Raw genomic sequence first — 6,000 nt, forward strand, 5'->3', positions numbered from 1 at the left:
ACAAAAACACCTTAGTGGCAAAGGCACAGAAGAATCTGGCATTTAAGAATCCTCACTTTAGGAAAGCTTTACTTCCCATTGCTCAACTCAAGTAGTTCCAAAAAGTTGCAAACTTCCCAACTTCATTGGGATGGCCTGAGAGGGTGAAGAGTTGGAATTTTGCTTTCTGTCTCAAAGCAGCAACTCATTTGCCTTAACATCATCCACTGAGAGTCACTTAAAATAACACTGTACAGAGGTAAAAAACAGCCATTCTTTGGTTTGCAAATGGTTTTCTGTGAAGGGATGATATTATCCTAATTCTCTTAAAGAATAAAAGCTCTCAAGAAATTAAAGTCCACTCAGTGTTACAAAAGTAGCCCAAACAGATGAGTAGATGGCAAAAGGGCTAATCCTCCCCCTGGTACAGATATCTAAGTGGCCAGTAAAGAACAGCTGTCCCCTCTTGTTCCCTGCAGGAGAATCAGGACCATGAACAAGAATAGTCACAGATATTCTTTCTGCCTTCTGTAACCAAAGCTGTGCCAAACCACAGATGCTGCTTTCAAACTGACTCAGTTTCCAGCCTAGACCTCTCACCTTGCAGACAGCTCCTTCCCCGACACCCCACCAACACCAACACCCCCAAACTCCAACACAGAAGCCCTCAACACCCCGCCAGAACCCCCAGCTGTCCCTGTCCCTCTGCAGAGCTTTCCCACCCTCCAGCAGACCCCCTGGTTCCCTGCACATGCCGTGGGATGGCACTCAGGAGGATCTGCTCCAAGGCCTTCTTCAGTGGCAAGCTCAGGCTGCCAGGCCTGTGGTTCCTGGATCACCCTTCCCACCTCACTGGGAGCTCCCTGGGAAGCACCTTCCTTGAGAAGCAATCCCCTTCCTCCAAGGGCATTTCCCCAAATGTGTAGCTTTCCTGGGGAACACTAATACACTCTTAAGAAATGCTGGCAAGGCTGAATGACTTCAGGTCCTTTCAGGACAGGCACTCCAGCTCTAGCTCGTATTCCCCCCAAGTGTGTTTCCAGGTGGAGGTTCAGAGGTGCAGCCCCAGGCCCTCTACAAACACAAGCTGCCCGCTGCCTCTTCACCTGCCTCAACTCCTGCCGGCGGTCACAGCAGCAAAACCAGGCTCTTCCCAGCCAGAGCCCAGAGCCCTGTTCCTGCAGGACGCTCTTGCCAGCACCTTCCAGGACTCTCAGCTCTGCACGCAGACCTTTTCATGCCCGCTCCCAACAGGCTTTGGCATGCAGAGCACAACCTGGCTGGCTCTGCCACTAGCACACCCCAAACACAGGCATTGGAAGAAGCAGCAGGGGCTGTTTTGCAGCCATGCCCAAGAGAAACTGGAAGAGTGCCCTCCCTCTGGTCTCACTTGGTTGGCTTTCTGACTGGGTCTGAGCCTGGGGCTGCCATTCCTTGGTTGTGGGGACCAGAACCACACCTGGGATCCCAGCACTGCCTGACAGCGCTCCGGGCACTGGCACGGTCGCGCCTCCGAGTCTCAGGCACCGTGCTGCTGCTTCATTTGCCCTTAGGCACACCCAAAGCTCTCTGTTAAGCCCAGATGGTCTCTGGTTCTGCCCTCTTCCTGATCCTGTGCAGGGATGGAGCACTGCTGTGCTTTCAGGAAGCTGTTCTTGAAACCTTCCAGCATTCCAAGCTCCTTTGCCCTCCATGGATGCTTGCCATGGAATCCCTCACAGGTGGGTTCAGAGCATCCTCAGGTTTGCTCTTCCAAAGTCCAGGGGCTCCAGGGTGCTCAGCAAGATCTGTAACTCCACAGTGTTGTGGAACTTTACCTTCAGCACAGGGACCTTTCCAGCCTGATCTGCCCTCGTTCCTCTGTGTCTGTGCACAAAACACAGTGTGGAAGAGAGTGGCAGGAGGGGCCTGTGTGTCCCAGGGCTCCGGATTTGCATCGCTCCAGCTCCACAGAGATGCAGATAAAGCAAAGAAGCCAAACTGTTTATTAATGGAAGGCGAAGCAAAGGAATGAGCTGGGAGGGAAGAAAGGGGATGGGCAGGTTCTGAGGGCTGGAGGGAGGGAGCTGTCAACAGCGAGAGAGAAGGCAGGAGCTGTGGGCGCTTCCCACAGGCTCAGCTGTGCCAGTCATCAGCTGTGCCTGGAGCTCCAGCTGATCTCCTCTGCTTTCCGGTGGTCTCACCTTCCAAGGGATCTGGAGGTCTTAAAGAGATACTGGTTCTTCTGAGCCAGCAGATGAAAGTAGTTCTGCTGCTCTTCCCTCGAACATCACCTGAAGAAATATGCTTATGCAGGAGGGGCTGTTGTCTTCACTCAGGCCTTGAAGGCTGAAAGAGAGAGGAACAGAGCCACAGTCAGAACCTGGATGTGCAGGAATCCAAGGAGACCTTTCTGCCAGAGCCATCCTACTAGCTCTTGCCATGGCCACAAGAGAGGAGGGGCCAAAGGGATCAGATACAAAGTGCTGGCCATGAATCCCCCTGCCCACATCCCTGAAATCTCTGTGTGCTCTGCCCACAGCACCCCTCGTCCACACAAGGAGCAAAGCCCACCACAGCCAGGGCAGGGATTGCAGCTCCCTGCCCAGGGATTGCAGCTCACCCAGCCAGCCCCTGCTGACAGCCCACTGCCCTCAGTCACCCTCACAGAGGGCCTGGAGCTCTTCCTTCTGCCCCATCAGGAGCAGCCTGGCCATCCCTGGGAACACAGGCTAACTATAACTAAGGCTGCTGTTGCTATTATCCAATTTGCTTTATGGCTTAATAAAGTGAGGAATTAATGGATTTTTAACTTCCTCTGGAAGGCAGGCACATGGATTCAGAGCTATGAGACACTAAGTGTATGTTTTTGGGGTTACTTTAATAATGGTACTTACTGTGAGGAAATGACACTGGGGGAAATTTTCTCCCAGCCCTTCACCCAGCTCTTTGGGTCTGCCCCACCAGTTTTCAAAGGGTTCAGATCCACTCTAAATGCTAATGATACCATACAGTGGTTGGTGTTGCTGATAGGCCTGCTACATTTAGCATTCAGAGATAAGGGAAGATTAACCTGGATAACCACACTGACACCTACCCCAGAGACAAGGGATGCTGCTGCCCCAGAGCCTGACCCTGCCCCAGAGCCCATCTCAGAAATGAACCACCCAGGTTGGGTGGGGGTTCTAATGAAATGATGGGCCAGATGCCGAAGGAGTACATTTCCTTGGCTGGTGAAAAACCCTCTCCGTGCCTCAAAGAGGGAGAGTCTGATGGTGCAGCAGTGGAACCCACAGATGTTACAACAGTCCAGGTTCCAGCTGAACTGCAAAGGCAATCACAGCCAGCAGCAGTGGCCCCAGTGGAAACAAGGAGATCTATGATGAAGCCAGAGCACCCAGATGAGCATAAGAAAGGAGGGCCCTCACAACCCACAGGAGAGACAACAGCTGAGATCATCACTGAGTCCCTGATGTACAAAAGTCTCTGTAATCTGCACAAAGTCATTGTACAAAGGGGATGTGAGGCTTATACAACCTGTCTATTTTGGGTCTGTGACCTTATGGGTACAGGTGTGCAACTGGATGGTGGTGAGGCAAGGAATCGTGGACCCTTGACCGAGGACTCAGGTATCAATCAGATTTTTGTAAGGGAGCCAGGCTCCCTTTCCCTCTGGGAGAGGCTTTTAATGAGTGCCAGAGAGAGGTTTGTCCACAGGGAGAGAATGCAGGAGCACCACCATAGAATGTGCTGGAATACCCTCTGAGGGGGGAGGAGGGTATCTAACAGCTGAGAGAAGTGTCAGTATTGGAGGTCTCCTTGGGAGGGGTGGACAGCATGAAAATGACCCTGACAAGTTCAGGTGCACAGGGCAAATGTGGTGGAGTCTGGCAAATCTGGGGCCATCTCAATACATCACCTTCATTGCAACAATTAATGCCGATACCAGCCGAGAGACAGTGGGCTCTGTTGCCAACAAGCTTAGAAATTATGAAAGTATGATCAGTGGCCCAATGTAGGCTCATGTCTCTGCTGTGCTCCAAGAACTCAGAGAGGAGATGAAGGAGGAGGTGAGGAGGAACAGTTCCCACATTGCACCAGTGTGAGTCACAGGCCTCAAAGTCAGAGCCCAACGTTCCCCAGCTAGACAGAGAGGGTACACCCCACGGGCTGACCTGTGGTTCTTTCTGCAGGACCATGGAGCAGAGACATGGGAAGGTGGAATGAGAAACCCACTTCTGTCCTGGCAGCACGAGTGTGTCAACTCAAGGCGGGAAACACTAATCAAGGGAACTCCAGTAAAGTGAAGGTAGCCTCATTCTCCCATGACCGAGCTGCTGAGTATGATCTGTCTGATACCCTTCAAGGAACCTCTGCCATGTATGCCCAGGAAAGAAATAATACCCAGGGTTAGAGGGGCCCTGCCTCTAGGCAGGGAGAGGCACAGGAAAACCAAATCTTCTGGACAGTGTGGATCCGATGGCCCCTGGCACATCAGAACCAGAAAAATACCATGCCTCAGTTGATACTGGTGTGCAGTGTACCCTGATACCATTGGGATATGTGGGGGCAGAACCTGCTTCCTTTGCTGGCGTGCTGGGGGGAATCACAGCAATTGACCCTGATGGAAGCCGAGGTGAGCCTGACTGGGAAAGAGTGGAAGAAACATCCTATTGTGACTGGCCCAGAGGCCCCGTGTGTTCTGGGCATAGACTTTCTCCGGAATGGCTATTACAAAGACCTAAAGGGACTCAGGTGGGCTTTTGGAATAGCTGCTGTAGAGGCAGAAAACATTAAGCAGTTGAACACCTTGCCTGGACTGTCAGAAAACCCATCTGCAGTATGTCTCCTGAAGGTGGAAGGGCAACAAGTGCCAATTGCCACTGCGACAGTGCACCGCCGGCAGTATCAGACGAACCGAGATGCCGTGATCCCCATCCACAAAATGATCCGTGAGCTGGAGAGCCAAGGGGTTGTCAGCAAAACCCACTCACCCTTTAACAGCCCCATCAAGCCTGTGCACAAATCTGACAGGGAATGGAGATTGACTGTGGACTATCGTGCCTTGAACAAATTGACTCCACTGCTGAGTGCTGCTGTGCCGGACGTGCTGGAACTCCAGTATGAGCTGGAGTCCAAGGCAGCAAAGTGGTACGCCACTGTCGATATTGCTAATGCATTTTTCTCCATTCCTCTGGCAGCAGAATGCAGGCCTCAGTTTGCTTTCACCTGGAGGGGCGTGCAGTACACCTGGAACCGACTGCCCCAGGGGTGGAAGCACAGCCCCACCATCTGCCATGGACTGATCCAGACTGCACTGGAAAAGGGTGAGGCCCCAGAACACCTGCAGTACATCAGTGACATCATTGTGTGGGGGAACATGGCAATGGAAGTATTTGAAAAAGCAGAGAGGATCATCCAGTTCTGCTAGAAGCCAGTTTCGCCATCAAGAAGAGCAAAGTCAAGAGACCTGCCCAAGATATCCAGTTCCTGGGAGTAAAGTGGCAAGACGGACGGCATCAGATTCCCACTGAGGTAATCAACAAGATCACCGCAATGTCTCCACCAACTAGCAAGAAGGAAACACAAACTTTCTTCAGTGCCATGGGTTTTTGGAGAATGCATACTCCTGAGTACAGCCAGATTGTGAGCCCTCTTAACCTGGTCACCTGCAAGAAGAACGATTTCCACTGGGGCCCTAAGCAGCAGCAAGCTTTTGCCCAGATCAAGCAGGAGATCGCTCATGCAGTTGCCCTTGGCCCAGTCAGGACGGGACCAGAGGTGAAGCACATGCTCTACTCTGCAGCCAGGAACAATGGCTTGTCCTGGAGCCTTTGGCAGAAGGTGCTTGGGGAGACTCGGCGTCGACCACTAGGATTCTGGAGTTGAAGCTACAGAGGGTCCGAAGCCAACTACACTCCTACAGAGAAGGAAATCTTGGCTGCCTATGAAGGAGTTCAAGCTGCCTCAGAGGTGATTGGCAGGGAAGCACAACTCCTCCAGGCACCCCGACTACCAGTGCTGGAGTGGATGTTTAAGAGA

The sequence above is a fragment of the Haemorhous mexicanus genome, chromosome 16 (assembly GCF_027477595.1).
Source record: "Haemorhous mexicanus isolate bHaeMex1 chromosome 16, bHaeMex1.pri, whole genome shotgun sequence".
In the NCBI taxonomy this organism is placed as follows: Eukaryota; Metazoa; Chordata; class Aves; order Passeriformes; family Fringillidae; genus Haemorhous; species Haemorhous mexicanus.